The sequence below is a fragment of the Pelobates fuscus genome, chromosome 2 (genome assembly GCF_036172605.1).
Source record: "Pelobates fuscus isolate aPelFus1 chromosome 2, aPelFus1.pri, whole genome shotgun sequence".
NCBI classification, from domain to species: Eukaryota; Metazoa; Chordata; class Amphibia; order Anura; family Pelobatidae; genus Pelobates; species Pelobates fuscus.
In genome coordinates, this window is record NC_086318.1 from 121600010 (window position 1) to 121616544 (window position 16535).

The following is a 16535-nucleotide window of genomic DNA, read 5'->3' on the forward strand; positions in this document are numbered from 1 at the left end:
ATGTATGTATGTCAGTATGTATCTGTCTGTGTCTGTGTGTATGAGTGTATGTATGTCAGGTTGTGTCTATCTGTATGTTTGCCTGTATGTATGTATGTGTTTGTATGTCTGTGTGTATGTATGTCAGTATGTGTCTATCTGTATGTATGCATGTCTGTATGTATGTGTATGTATGTCAGTATGTGTATGTATGTATGTCAGTATGTATCTGTATGTGTATGTGTGTATGAGTGTATGTATGTCAGTATGTGTCTATCTGTATGTATGCCTGTATGTATGTATGTATGTGTTTGTATGTATGTCAATGTGTCTCTGTATGTATGGATGTCTGTATGTATGTGTATGTATGTCAGTCTGTGTTTGTATGCATGTATGTGTATGTCAGTATGTATGTCTGTGTTTATGTATGTCAGTATGTATGTCTGTGTGTGTGTATGTATGTATGTTAGTATGTATCTGTCTGTGTCTGTGTGTATGAGTGTATGTATGTAAGTATGTGTGTGTAGGTCAGTATGTGTCTGTATGTATGCATGTGTTTGTATGTATGTCTGTGTTTATGTATGTCAGTATGTGTCTATCTGTATGTCTGTGTGTATGTATGTATGTATTTTAGTATGTGTGTGTGTCAGTGTGTTTGTATGTATGTCTGTGTGTGTGTATGTATTTATGTCAGTATGTGTCAGGGGTCCGCGGGCGGCTAGTAGGGGAGGCTGCTCGCAGCTCGCAGCACTCACCCTCAGTCCATCGCCGCCCGCGGTCTCCCCTCCTCCTACCTGTCGGCGAGCGGCGTCTCCTCTCCGCCGCTCGCCGCTCGCATCCGTCACGCCTCCCAGCGGCAGCATGTATAACGCTGCACGCTGGAAGGTCGTTGATTTATGCAAACGCCGGGGTCACGTGAGTGACCCGGCGTTAAAGCAACAGTACCACAATCACAGTGGGAGGCTTAGATATCTCCCACGTGTGATTGTTAATACTGATTGGAAGTTATCCAATCAGAATTTAACCTAGGGTATTTATACTCACCTTTCCTGTTCCTCCCTGCCCTGTTGTGGTCTTTGCCGTATAGTATTGATTCTGAACTTGTGATTTCTGGTTACGTACTCTCTGGCTTGTTAATCTGACTTTGTGACTTTCTCCTACCCTTTGACCTCGGCTTGTTTATCGTTATCCTGTTTTCTGGTTCCCCTTACTCGGCTTGTCTCCTGACTATTCTGTGTGTGCTTAGCCCGGCCACTCTAAGGTCCGGTACGGCACCTTTTCTGTGTGTGTGTGTCTGTTAGCGTGTTGGGTTCCCGGAATCGTGACATTACAACAGGGCCATTATGGAACCTGCTGACATTCCACAGCTCCTAGTTAATCAGGAGGCTAGAATGGATGGTTTAGACCATCGTATGGATCAGTTTGCCCAGGCTTTACAAACCATACTGGCTCGTACTGCCCACTTGCAACCTGCCGTTCAAGAAGTTGTTGCTGCTGGGTCAGAACCCAGCCCTGATCCGGTAACCGCTCCTGCTCACGTGGTTCACATGACGCCACCTCATCGCTATAGCGGTGATCCAGCATCGTGCCGTGGTTTCCTCAACCAAATTGATATTCATTTGGTGATGAATCCGCGCTCATACCCCACTGACAGAGCCAAAATTGCTTTTCTGATCAACCATTTGTCAGGAAAAGCTCTAGCATGGGCCAACCCCATGTGGGAGAACACGTCCCCAATGTCCTTTGCAGACTTTCTAACAGCTTTCAAACGTACGTTTGATCAGCCCGGCCAGGTTGCTTCTGCTGGCAAAGCTCTGCTCAGGATCCGACAGGGCAGTAGATCAGTAGCGGATTATACCATTGAATTCTGCACTCTGGCAGCTGAAGTGGTTTGGAATAACAACTCTCTCGTAACAGCTTTTCAGGAGGGTTTGGCCGCTTACATATTAGACGAAATAGCATCCAGGGAATTGCCTATTCTTCTGGATGATCTAATAGATTATATCATTCTAATTGACAACCGTATAAGAGAGAGGCGTAGTCAAAGAAGAATGAATACACAGGGGTTACCTGCTTTACCCAGTACTGCACTACTAGCGTTACCTCCCCCTACTCACCCACCTCCCGAACCCATGCAATTAGGTGCTGTAGGCTTATCTGAAGCTGAAAGGACATACCGCAGAAGGGAGGGCTTGTGCCTTTATTTTGGTAAGAGGGGGCATCTCCGAAGTAACTGTCCTAGTTTGCAGGGAAACTACAGCACCTAAGGCATAGAGAGGGGTCGGCCTCGGGTGTTATGGTTTTTTCCCCTCATGTGTCCATCTCCAGACCATTCATTACGGTTACTCTTTTGGTCAATCAAACCACGATTACAACTAAAGCCTTGATCGATTCAGGTGCTGCAGATAACTTTATCGATGAGAACTTTGCTAAAACCGCAGCCTTGAATCTGATCCAAAAGGCCACACCCTTGGCCGTTGAGGCCATAGATGGTAGACCACTTGAGAAACCCCTGGTGACCCATGAGACCCAAAAAATGGTAATGGCCGTGGGTGCCTTACACAAAGAAAGGATAACCTTCCAAATAATTGACTCCCCTACAGCTTCCATCATACTGGGCTTCCCCTGGTTAGTTAAGCATAACCCGGTACTTGATTGGGGTTGTTTGGATATACTCTCCTGGGGGGAATCCTGTCAACGAGACTGTATGGTCCGTTTACGTCCCGTTTGTTTACTCAATGTGCCTACAGCTAAACCCCTTTCTGTTTCTGTCCCCCTTGTCTATGCAGACCTCGCATTGGTCTTTGAAAAAAGGGAAGCTGATAGACTACCCCCACATCGGGATTATGATTGTGCCATAAACTTGTTACCTGGAAAGATGCCTCCTAGGGGCAAGGTCTACCCGCTTTCTGAGAAAGAAAACCAGGTCATGGAGGAGTACATACAGGAATCCTTACGTAAAGGTTTTATCAGAAGGTCCTCCTCTCCGGCTGGTGCTGGTTTCTTTTTTGTTGCCAAGAAAGAGGGTGATTTAAGGCCATGTATAGACTATAGAGGCCTGAATAATATAACAGTTAAAAATGCTTATCCTATCCCTCTCATTACTGAGTTGTTTGACCGTGTCAAAGGTTCTAGATTTTTTACCAAACTAGACCTCAGGGGGGCTTATAACTTGGTTCGTATAAAAGAAAACGATGAATGGAAGACAGCGTTCAATACACGCAGTGGGCATTACGAGTATCTAGTCATGCCTTTCGGACTGTGTAATGCTCCTGCTGTCTTTCAGGACCTCATCAATGATGTCCTTAGAGATTTACTACATGTCTGTGCCGTGGTCTATCTCGATGATATACTTGTGTTTTCCCCTGATCTGGAGTCTCATCATGCCCATGTGAGGAAGGTACTTAAGAGATTGCTACAAAATGGTCTTTATTGTAAATTGGAGAAATGTTTATTCGACCAAAAATCAGTACAATTCCTAGGGTACATCATTTCTGAACAGGGGTTCAGCATGGATCCTTCAAAATTAGAAGCCATGTTGTCTTGGCCTCTTCCTCAAGGCCTTAAAGCAATACAGCGATTTATAGGTTTTGCCAATTATTACCGCAGGTTTATTAAAAACTTTTCATCAGTCATTGCTCCTATCACTAAACTGACTAAAAAGGGTTTGCACCCCAGGGTATGGACTCCTGAAGCCATTAAAGCCTTTGAGACTCTCAAAAAGGCATTTGCCACTGCCCCTGTGTTACACCATCCCGATCCTTCCCTTCCCTTTGTAATGGAAGTAGACGCTTCAGAATCAGGTGTGGGAGCTGTATTATCACAAAGACTATCCTATAACGAACCCCTCCATCCCTGTTGCTACTTTTCTAAAAAACTATCTGATTCGGAGAAAAATTACGACGTCGGGAACAGGGAACTATTAGCTATTGTGATGGCTTTTAAAGAGTGGAGATACTTATTAGAAGGAGCCAGACACGAAATCCTGGTTATAACTGATCATAAGAATCTCTCCTATATAGCTGATGCTAAAAGATTGTCCTCTCGTCAAGCCAGATGGTCCTTATTTCTTTCACGCTTTCAGTTCATTATCACATATAGGCCTGGGTACCGTAATGTCAAGGCTGATGCTATCTCCCGACAATACGAACCTTTGGAGTCTATTGCCCCCGCTCCTGAACCCATTGTACCCACGTCTAAGATAATAGCCGCTACCCGTTTGGTTATTTCGTCCCTTTTCCTGGATGGTATCAAGGCATACCAAACCCAAGCACCCTCTGAGACACCTGTTGATAGATTATACGTGAAAGAAAGAGATAGAAAGAAATTGTTGGTTTTATTTCACACCGCCAAAACGGCTGGTCACCCAGGGGTTACCAAAACATACAAAGGTCTCCTTCAACAATTCTGGTGGCCTTCACTTAAGAAAGACGTAGTGGATTATGTGCAGGCTTGTCGTGTTTGTGCACAGTGTAAGTCCCCTACTGTTAAACCCCAGGGTCTCCTGATGCCTTTGTCCGTACCCAAGAAACCATGGACCCACCTATCCATGGACTTTATTGTTGATCTTCCTTCATCCGATGGAATGACAGTAATTTTGACTGTGACTGATAGGTTCTCTAAGATGGCACACTTTATTCCACTCAAAAAACTACCTTCTGCGGTTCAGTTGGCTCGGGTGTTTGCCAATGAGGTTTTCCGCTTGCATGGTATACCACAGGATATCGTATCTGACAGGGGTCCTCAGTTTGTCTCTCGGTTTTGGAGGGGCTTTTGTGCTGAGATGTGGATTTCCTTGTCATTTACCTCCTCCTATCATCCACAATCCAATGGAGCTGCCGAACGGGCGAATCAATCTGTGGAGTTGTATTTACGCTGCTTCACGAATGCACACCAGGACAACTGGTCTCACCTCCTTCCCTGGGCTGAATTCGCCAGAAACACCGTGACTCATTCATCCACTGGCTTAAGTCCTTTTTTGGTTGCTTATGGGTTCCAACCCTCTGTCCTTCCTGGCGTATTCTCCGACAAGGGAATACCCGCTTTGGACGAGCACCTAACCTCCTTACGGAAGATGTGGGATCAGGTCCATGCTACTCTTTCTCGGGTGGCTGTTGCTCAGAAGAGATTTGCTGATCGCCGTAGAGGTGCTGCTCCTTCTTATGTTCCGGGTGATAGGGTTTGGTTGTCCTCTAAGAATCTCCGCCTCAGGGTCCCCTCAATGAAATTCGCACCCAGGTTCCATGGCCCCTTCAAGGTATTGCGTAGGGTCAATCCTGTGTCCTACTCCCTGGCCTTACCTCCTTCCATGCGTATTCCTAACACCTTTCACACCTCCCTTTTGAAGCCCCTGCTCTGTAATCGATTCTCTGGTCCTCTCAGGTGTCCAGTTTCCCTCCGCGCAGCCTCTAGTGACGTGTACGACGTGGCTGCCCTGCTTGATTCTCGTTTTTCTCAGGGTCGCTTGCAGTATCTGATTGACTGGAAGGGATACGGTCCTGAGGAGCGGTCCTGGGTTTCTGCCTCTGACGTGAACGCGCCCTCTTTGGTCCGCTCCTTTCATGCGCGGTTTCCTTTGAAGCCTTCGGCTTCCCGCCCGTTGGGTGGTCCTCGAGGGGGGGGTTATGTCAGGGGTCTCCCCTCCTCCTACCTGTCGGTGAGCGGCGTCTCCTCTCCGCCGCTCGCCGCTCGCATTCGTCACGCCTCCCAGCGGCAGCATGTATAACGCTGCACGCTGGAAGGTCGTTGATTTATGCAAACGCCGGGGTCACGTGAGTGACCCGGCGTTAAAGCAACAGTACCACAATCACAGTGGGAGGCTTAGATATCTCCCACGTGTGATTGTTAATACTGATTGGAAGTTATCCAATCAGAATTTAACCTAGGGTATTTATACTCACCTTTCCTGTTCCTCCCTGCCCTGTTGTGGTCTTTGCCGTATAGTATTGATTCTGAACTTGTGATTTCTGGTTACGTACTCTCTGGCTTGTTAATCTGACTTTGTGACTTTCTCCTACCCTTTGACCTCGGCTTGTTTATCGTTATCCTGTTTTCTGGTTCCCCTTACTCGGCTTGTCTCTTGACTATTCTGTGTGTGCTTAGCCCGGCCACTCTAAGGTCCGGTACGGCACCTTTTCTGTGTGTGTGTGTCTGTTAGCGTGTTGGGTTCCCGGAATCGTGACAGTATGTATCTGTCTTGTGTATGTCTATCTGTATGTATGTCAGTGTGCGTATGTTTGGCTGTGTGTATGTATGTCAGTATGTATGTGTTTGTATGTATATGTATGTCAGTATGTATTTCTGTATGTATGTGTATGTCAGTATGTGTGTATGTCAGTATGTATATGTCTGTCAAAGTCAGTATGTATGTCTGTCAGTATGTATGTGTGTGTGTGTGTGTGTATGTCCTTATGCGTGTTTGTGTCTGTAAGTATGTTAGTATGTGTATGTATGTCTGTATATGTCTATGTGTCTGTTTCCCTATATATAGGAATTTGTTTTAAAAAAATGTAAAACTATAGTCTGGCCCCCAGCAGTGTCTGAGGGACCGTGAACTGGTCCCCTGTTTAAAAAGTTTGAGGACCCCTGCTTTAGAATGACAAAGCTTCATGGAAGCTGTTTTAAAACATCTGGGGATCTACCTTTTGGACACCCCTAACACCTCTAATATAGAGGGACACTTCTTTCCAGCCCAAACTATATTTGTGTAAAGACCTGCTTAACCGAAACTGACATAGATTTCATTCACTAAATTGGAAATTGTAGACGACTGAAAAAAGAATCGCAAAATTTAGGTCAATATAGTAAAGCTGTAATTATAGCTTAATTCAAGAATGTTTCCATTGAAAGTTAATTTGCACATGGGCTCAATGAGCAGGGAGTATTTTGCCCAGCACAGCTAATGATGGGTTTACATTGTGCTGGCTAGGTAAAAACCTGAGGACCAAAAATTGAGGACTGGTTTACTGATGTGATGCTTTGGGAGGTTTTACTACTACATAACACTCCTCAAATTGACATACTCAATACGCTCTAATACTCTCTCGATAGAGTGAATCTGATATCCGAATACTATAGGTATTTTATTAAAGTGGCATTGACTATTTCCTATGACAGTGCCAGTTTTAATGCGTTTCAGACAACGCAACTAAAAATAATATACAGGATAAAGACAGACTTTGCCAGAGACACAATTGATGTTAACATGGATTATGGCTTCCATAAACAAATTCTACCTGTAATGTTTTTTTTCTTTGTCAAACATTTCTTGTATCAATTAATATAGATTATTTTAAGCAAACAAATATGTTTGAATGACTATCTGTTCCTGTCCAAATCTGAGATGATTAAATTGCGTATACGCAGAAGTAAATTCACACTGACACATGCAGTTCAGGTTAAAATAACTTCAGAAAATTTAATGGCATCTGGTTAAAAAGCGGGTATGCAGACCCTTTTAAAGGCAATATTACATCATCATAGAATATCAAGATAGCAACAAATAAACATCATTAATTGGTCTATCTACTAAGTGGTAAGTCAAATGCCCTCCCATCTATATTAGTAATTGGCTTAGGGGTTTGAGTGGCTAGTGGGGCATCCTCCCATCATAGGATGTCGTAATTTCTGGCAAGGATGAGACATGAGATTCAGTCGCCATTGCTCTTTAGCACGAGGCTCACTCGATGGGAGGGGGAATCTGGCAGCTAGCCATTTTGAGTACTTGGCACCGTTTTAGCTTCAAGGTTAGTTTCTCAGGCTTTTTAGAGAATGGACATTTCATTAGCATGGGCTAGCTATGGTATACATTGTTACATATTACAGGAACTTGATAATTCCGGTGTTAGTCATATTCTTCTAGAAAATACATTCTCTGTCTAATATTCTAAATGCTGTTAGGAAAATCTGTCATATAATGAAGTTAGATGGAGTTAATCAGAAATTTAATACAGGTTAAATAAAGGTTTTTTTATAATTCTACATCAGTCCCCCCTATGAAATGTTAGATTCTAAAAAGATAAACTTTATTTGTTAGTTCCAGAAGACATGTTAGCCCAAAGGCACAAAAAGCTATGAAGTAACGGTTCTTAAAGTCTTCTTAGTTCTTCAGAGGGACATCATAAAATAGACAAGCTTACATTACCATATGGACCTGTGTTATCTGGAGTATAGGCACAACAAGTCATGGTGACAGGTAGTATTTTACATACACCCCCCTTCTCAGCTAGAATCATGTCTAAGGCCATTCTGTTCTGGAAGGTCATCTGGGATGTGGCCTGCAACTGTTCGGCCAAGCCCTGGAGGGCATCTCTGGTGCAGTTGACAAAACGTTGTTGGTTGCAATAGATATAATAAATGCAAATTAAAATATTATTATTAGCAGTGACGGTTTGGAAAATGGACTCAAACTTTTCTTTAACTGTAAAAACATCTGGTACCCCCCTTGGCACATCTATGGCATCAATATATATGTATATATGTGTCAAACTTCCCTTTAGAGGGGTGCTCCTCTTTGTGTTCTGAAGCATGAATGTGGTGTGTCAAGAGTACCTTGTCATGTATTATGTGTATGGACATAATAACCTTGGCTAGGGCACATTTGCTTATTCATCACAGTATTAAACCTGTCCCACGCTACATCAGTGTAGGTGGACTCGGATCATTTAGTCAATATTAATATCACCACAAACTCAGGATGGGCAGATAATCCTGAAGAAGCTTGGCGTTTGAATTTCTTTAGCTTCACGAGGTCTCCTTTTGGGGTCCTCGGCTTTCCATCGATGACAGGTGGTCAGGCATTATTATGGCCATCAAACACCTACTGGTTGGTATCTTTTTGTTTTCTAACAAGTCATTTTTCCTTTAGAGTCAAAGGTTTGTCAAAATCAACAAATATTACTTCCCACGTTGCAGAGAGAGTCTTGAATCTGGAACAGTGAATCCACTGAGTGATCTTTGCAACTTTCACAATGCACTATTGGGTATATGGTCTTGGTTGTCACATTGATGACCGGCTAGGCTTCTGGCCATCCTGACAAAATGTCTATTATAACTAGTGCATATTTGACCCGGCAGCTCTTTGGCACCTGGATATAGTCACTTGGATTCTTGAAAGGGATAGTGAGAGTTAGCTAGGTGCTTAGGATTCTCCTCCTCTTCTGCCGGAGCTGTCCTTGGCACAAATGACACAGGATCGGCAGTAACTGATGATTAGAGGAGTAATTCTAGGTGCTTCAGAGTATTTAAAGATCAAAGAGTTCATGAGGGTCTTGGATAGGTATAAAAATCCATGGGCCCACTGCCCAGTACATGTTTTTGGGTAAACAGAACTTGAGAGTGTTGGAGTACAGCCCGTCTTCAAGGGTTGCCCCTTTCTGTTTTCCAGCTTTGTATTTCTTCAGGGTCAGCAGCTGCTTGTCATTCTTTCAGAAGCTTGAGATCTGTGGATAGGATCTACATGGTGAGTATAGAAGTTTCTTCAGCGGACACCCTTCTGTCCACTTCCCTTGGTGCACTTGTGGCTTGGTTGGCAGCTTGGTCAGCTGAGTGGTGCTTCTTGTCTTCCAGATTGATCCAAAATCATGTGCCGCACCCAGGGCATATCTTGAGTCAGTGTAGGTATTGGCATGTCTTCCTTCAGGCATTTTGCATGCCACTGAGAAGGCTGTCAATTCAGTGTCTTGAGCAGATGTGGGTGAGGAAAGTGAAGATGCTTGACGTACCTGATCTTCTGTAGCAACAGCAAATCCAGTATGGTACCTTTCCTCTTTATCCGCAAACAGAGTGGAGTCAGGATCTTGTAAAGCTACTGCATGCCCTGTTGAGAGGTGTCTTGTTTCTTCTTTCATCTGTTCAAAGCAACCATGAGGAGCAGTAGAAGAGGTTTCCTCACCTATTTCTGTGTGAGATTGGGGGTATTTGTCTTTCTATTTACAGTTCTCTTGCTGACCCCCCTCTGTAGAGAGCTGATATTGATCTTTAGTGTTTCATGTTTTTGTTCTAATGAGTCAGGTTCCTTTCATGAGATTTCTGGGGACTTAGTGAAGAAAACATGAGGGACAGCCACCTCCCAGTGATGATACAGGTGTCTTACTTCCATGGGTATCTGGGTAGTGTGGTATTCCCCCCTGGGAAGTGGCGGAAGAGTGGCCAGAGCAACATTTCTTCAAAATATAATGTTGTCAGGTAGAGGCAGAGTTGTCTATGGGCGGAGGAAATTGGTAAGGAATAAGAAGGGAGGAAGCATATAAAGGATATAGATATGGTGGTGGGGAGATGGAGGAATGAGTAGTGGATGGAGCGAGAGGGGGAGAAGGTGGAGTAGGAAGGACAGGAGAAATAGGAAGAGGAGAAGGTGGAGTAGAGAGAGGAGTAGGAGGAGGGGAAGAGGACAAGGTGGAGTAGAGAGAGGAGTAGGAGGAGGAGAAGGTGGAGTAGAAAGGACAGGAGAAGTAGGAAGAGGAGAAGGTGGAGTAGGAGGAGGAGAAGGTGGAGTAGAGGGAGGAGTAGGAGGAGGGGAAGAGGACAAGGTGGAGTAGAGAGAGGAGTAGGAGGAGGAGAAGGTGGAGTAGAAAGGACAGGAGAGGGTGGAGTAGGAGGGAGGAGTAGGAGGAGGAGGGAGGAGTAAGAGCAGGAGGAAGGAGTAGGAGGAGGAGAAGGTGGAGTAGAGAGAGGAGTAGGAGGAGGAGTAGAGGAGGAGGAGGAGGAGAGAGGAGTAGTAGGAGAAGTAGGAGGAGTAGAGGGAGGAGTAGGAGGAGAAGGTGGAGTAGAGGGAGGAGTAGGAGGAAGGAGTAGGAGGAGGAGAAGGTGGAGTAGAGAGAGGAGTAGGAGGAGGAGTAGAGGAGAAGGAGGAGGAGAGAGGAGTAGGAGGAGGAGAAGGTGGAGTAGAGGGAGGAGTAGGAGGAGTAGAGGGAGGAGTAGGAGGAGAAGGTGGAGTAGAGGGAGGAGTAGGAGGAGGAGAAGGTGGAGTAGAGAGAGGAGTAGGAGGAGGAGTAGAGGAGAAGGAGGAGGAGAGAGGAGTAGGAGGAGGAGAAGGTGGAGTAGAGGGAGGAGTAGGAGGAGAAAGTGGAGTAGAGGGGACTGTAGATGAAGGGGAGGGATCGTGCAGTGGAGGGATCGTAGCAGTGGAGGATACATCAGAAATCAAGACTAGGTAGAAATTAGGAGGCAGGTAGGATTCTCTTCCGCTATGGAGGCTGCAAATAGCCCATGTACAACAACTATTAACTGACCCTATGCTTTCCCTAGAGAAAAATAATAAAAGGCTAACATGCTCATCTTGTCTGCACAGGCCTCGAACGCTTCACTCCGTGGGTGTCCCGCAGTGGCTAACCCACTACATCTCCCACACCAGACTTGTGCCCGTGGAGACAGATGCTATCCCTGACTCTCCGTTCTTTATTTTAATTTATTTATTTCTAACATCTCAAAATGTAATTCTTACTTATATCACAAATATACATTATCACAATTTTATGTCTCGCAAATGGGATAAAACTTATTCTACTCTTCCCTGATAATGTATTTTTTTTTTTTTAAACATACAAAATAGACAAATAACATTGTCTTCTGCAAAATAAATGGAAAAGATAATGGAGATTTTGTTAAGCTTTATAAATAGCTATACATTAATTCACCTTTCTTGTTTTCCAGTTTCTGTCTGTTAATGACAATGTACAATGTAATAGAGCAGCAGGAAATGCTAGCAGAATGCTTGGTTGCATAGGGAGAGGTATTAGCAGTAGAAAGAGGGAAATGCTCATGCCATTGTACAGAACACTGGTGAGACCTCACTTGGAGTACTGTATACAGTACTGGAGACCATATCCTCAGAAGGATATGGATACCTTAGAGAGAGTTCAAAGAAGGGCTGCTAAACTGGTTCACGGATTGTAGGATAAAACTTACCAGGAAAGATTAAAGGATCTTAACATGTATAGCTTGGTGGAAAGACGAGACAGGGGAAATATGATAAAGGCATTTAAATACATAAAAGGAAACAACACAGTAAAAGTGGAGACTATATTTAAAAGAAGGAAAACTACCACAACAAGAGGACATAGTCTTAAATAGAGGGACAAAGGTTTAAAAATAATATCAGGAAGCATTACTTTACTGAGAGGGTAGTGGATGCATGGAATAGCCTTACAACTGAAGTGGTAGAGGTTAACACAGTAAAAGAGTTTAAGCATGCGTGGGATAGGCATAAGGCTATCCTAACTATAAGATAATGCCAGGGACTAATGAAAGTATTTATAAAACGGGGCAGACTAGATGGGCCGAATGGTTCTTATCTGCCGTCACATTCCATGTTTCTATGTAAAGCACTTGCTGCTAGTAACAGATCTAGAATCAATACACTATAATGCCCAAAGTCTCAACTTCTATGCATATGCAATAATAAAATATCTGGGCTTACAACAAAAATTATGTTAGTCAGTCTTTAATCTTGGAGGCAATCATTATCCGATAAAGACAGATTGGAACACACTCCCACCTTATCCATTTGTTAATAGTTAGGCTTATAATGTTTACTGGTTCCTTTTCAATTAGATCAAAACATTTTGAGACCAATCCTTAATTGTATTACCATTAAATTAAATTATTGAAACTCTCTAGCTTTTCCCTTTAGTAATTATAACGTTCCTGTTCATAATATGTGGGTTTAAGGAAAACAGCATGTCTTAAGATAGGATGAGCATGATAGGAGTAGGTCTCGTCAGCCATGGCCAGAAGTGACACGATATATGGGCGGATATGACCTCACTGATATGGTAAGGGCAGAAGTAAGGGCAGGAGCCAGGACTGATGTCACTTAAGGACAACCTTCTTTTGTTCTAGGGGCCATTTTCTTTTAGGGCATTTCAGCTTTACACTAAATTATAGCCTAATAAAATAAATCAGAGAAGCAACATTCTGTTCGGCAAAATGAAATACTAAACTATGGACAGACTTGACGGATTAAATAAGACAGTTGAAAACATCTTCACATTTAACAGCCCGTAAAGCTGTCTCTACAAAGATAACATGATGCAAAATAAACTCACGGAATGCAATCAATCTCCCCCATCACTCACTCCATCTCTAATTCTTATCGGTAGTTATGAATAACTTTCACTGAAGGGACAAATTGGAACCGCAAGCATGTCCCCTCCCCCCCCCTGCACGGAGACCAGAAGCAAGAGAGAGAGAGCAAGCATGTCCCCCCCTCCCTCCCTCCCCCTCCGGCCAGAAGCCAGAGAGAGAGAGAAGGTGGAGGGAAGGGGGAGAGATACAGGCAAGAGAATCTTACAGGCATAAGATTTAACCATGTCACTGCTGTACAGTAACAAGACAGAAGGATAGTTGCATTACAATTATTGCAAAAGCAAAGAGACACAAAAACACAACATTTAGTAATACTCTCAGTGAAACTCAATACAAAACCCCAACCCTCTACTAGGGTGGGCTTCTACCATCTAATGGCTAACACAAAATACAAAAAACCCACAGCATTTAAGATTGGATGGGGATGGTGACCGTGGTCAGCTACATTTCGGTCATTACTGACGGGATGATGGGAGTGGTCACCTCCTGGACGCCATGACAGGGCTCTGGCTGGGAGAGCCTTCCAGTAACACAATTATTATGATATACATACATTCTTAACCCTTTGTGATCTAGTTCTTCCTCAACCCAACCTTCCTGCTGAATAGCTCTTGCTACTCTGTACCAGTAAAACATTATCTGTAAGCTTGCCTTTCTTCTCTGTCAGTAATCTACGCCAGCTTTCTGGCTGTAATCTACCACATGAAGGCACAGCAATCTTACACACCTTAGCAATCTTTTCACCCTCTCTGTCTTCAACTAGATCATACGCTAACTAGCCCTTACTGGGCTTTTATAATCCCTGTCCCATTCCCCCCTATAAAAGGCATCCCAGATATAGAGGAAGGAAAATGAAACAGAGTGTCTACAATGCTCGACTGCCACTTGGAAGGGTGGGTCCCCCCAAGTGCGTCTTCCCAAAACGTAGACTAGTCACTAATTCCGCCTACCCGAGGTAGCCACGGATTGGAGCGAGGTGAGAAGTGTGTGACCAATCACTTCTCTCACAAGAGAAATAGGAGTGGAAAGTGTAAATAACACAGGAAGTATAGTAAAAGTAAAAGTAAAGTGAAAGTAGAGACAGACACAGGAGTTTGAATGACTCCCAATTAAGACAACAATTCAATTGAAATACAGTGCATGCATCACAGTTCAAATAAATTCAACAGTAATCCCTTTCCTTTACTCATGTGGCCAAAGCCACCTCCCTCAACCTCGTAGTGTCCCCGCTCGGAGAACGACTTCCTCAAGTCTCACTACCAGCGGCCAAGGATAACAGCTAACACCGGCCCGAGATCCATATGCCTCCCTCGTTACAGCAGTCCACTAAGTGTGGCCACCACTATCCTCACCCTCGTAGCGCCCCTACGGACCCACCCGTAAGTCTCACTACCCCGTGGTGATGGAGACAGCAATGCCTGCCCGAATCCACGCACCACAAATAAAATTGGAATGCCACCAGCCTCAGCACTCGAAGCTGGAGGGTACCACCTCTCTGCAAGCAGAGCTATGTGCACAATGAGGCTAGCTAGGCTATCAAAGTGACACCATGGGGAATCCCCAGGAAGCAATGAGTCTACACCCCTCCACAGATTCCCCCCTCCTCTTTTTCCTTACTGCTGCAGCTACCCAGCACCTAAAAGAGGTAAACAGGCAAAGAAGACCCCCAGGAAAACTTCCACAGGTCCACCCCCCTTTTTCCCTACAGCCACAGCCACGTGGCTCCTAAAAGGGGTAAACAGGCAACAGAGGACCCCCAGGCAAACTACCACAGGTCCACCCCCCCCCCCTTATCCCAAAAGGGGTACACAGATAAACACTCTACCCGGGCACTTAAGCTAAAGACAGACCAATACAAACACACCCAGGCAACAGATAGTCAAATGCAGGTAAAACGTATTAACAAATAAGGTATAGGTTCTCTGGGCAAGATATTACCTGTCTTTGATGTCCTCTTGGCAGCAGTCACACTTGAACAGATAAATCAAAGGGGAAAAGAAACATACCGGGCCTGCTGCAGTCTCCACCGTGTATTCAGAGGTGATCAATCTCCTTCTTTCCCCTAGGATTCATCTACCCAGGTCTTCTTGGAGGGCTGCCAAATAGGTCATAACCCAAAGCCCCACGTTGGATGCGCCAAATTGATATAGATTATTTTAAGCAAACAAATATGTTTGAATGACTATCTGTTCCTGTCCAAATCTGAGATGATTAAATTGCGTATACGCAGAAGTAAATTCACACTGACACATGCAGTTCAGGTTAAAATAACTTCAGAAAATTTTATGGCATCTGGTTAAAAAGCGGGTATGCAGACCCTTTTAAAGGCAATATTACATCATCATAGAATATCAAGATAGCAACAAATAAACATCATTAATTGGTCTATGTACTAAGTGGTAAGTCAAATGCCCTCCCATCTATATTAGTAATTGGCTTAGGGGTTTGAGTGGCTAGTGGGGCATCCTCCCATCATGGGATGTCGTAATTTCTGGCAAGGATGAGACATGAGATTCAGTCGCCATTGCTCTTTAGCACGAGGCTCACTCTATGGGAGGGGGAATCTGGCAGCTAGCCATTTTGAGTACTTGGCACCGTTTTAGCTTCAAGGTTAGTTTCTCAGGCTTTTTAGAGAATGGACATTTCATTAGCATGGGCTAGCTATGGCATACATTGTTACATATTACAGGAACTTGATAATTCCGGTGTTAGTCATATTCTTCTAGAAAATACATTCTCTGTCTAATATTCTAAATGCTGTTAGGAAAATCTGTCATATAATGAAGTTAGATGGAGTTAATCAGAAATTTAATACAGGTTAAATAAAGTTTTTTTTTTTAATAATTCTACATCACACCCAAGAGTGGTTAATATCAGTTAATGTCTGAAAGACCCAAAATTAGGCTGACATAAACTGTAAAGAACCACTGACAGACCACAATTACTAGGGGCAGAAACAGGTGTGACTCGATGTTAGAGAAGATTTGCAAATATGATGTCTGATAATGTGACCATTATCATTACAAGTAGAACATGTATATTTATCTTGAGAAAGGCCTCAGATGAGAACAATACGTTAAAGATCTGTATTATAAACTAAAGGAACACTCCAGGCACTATAACAACTTCATAGAATTCAAGTTGTTATAAGTGCCAAGAGGTCCCTAGTGCAGGCTTACTTGGTGTATCTGTTTCAAGACATTTTATGAATGGGGGAGCTACTGACTGACTTAGACCATCAGCTGACCGCTTTAACCCAGCAGATCCCCTGCCCGATGCTGCCTGAGCCTTCCATTATAAAGTATTTCAGAGAAACAGAAGGACAGGGGCGGGGACGGGCAGAGCGATCTGGCTCTTGAGTATATAATGTGTGGCTAAACTTTACGTGAGGGACCTAATAGCACCCTAACAACTTCACGTTTAACGGATAAATGCTATATATAAATACTATATACAACAGCTTTGAAACA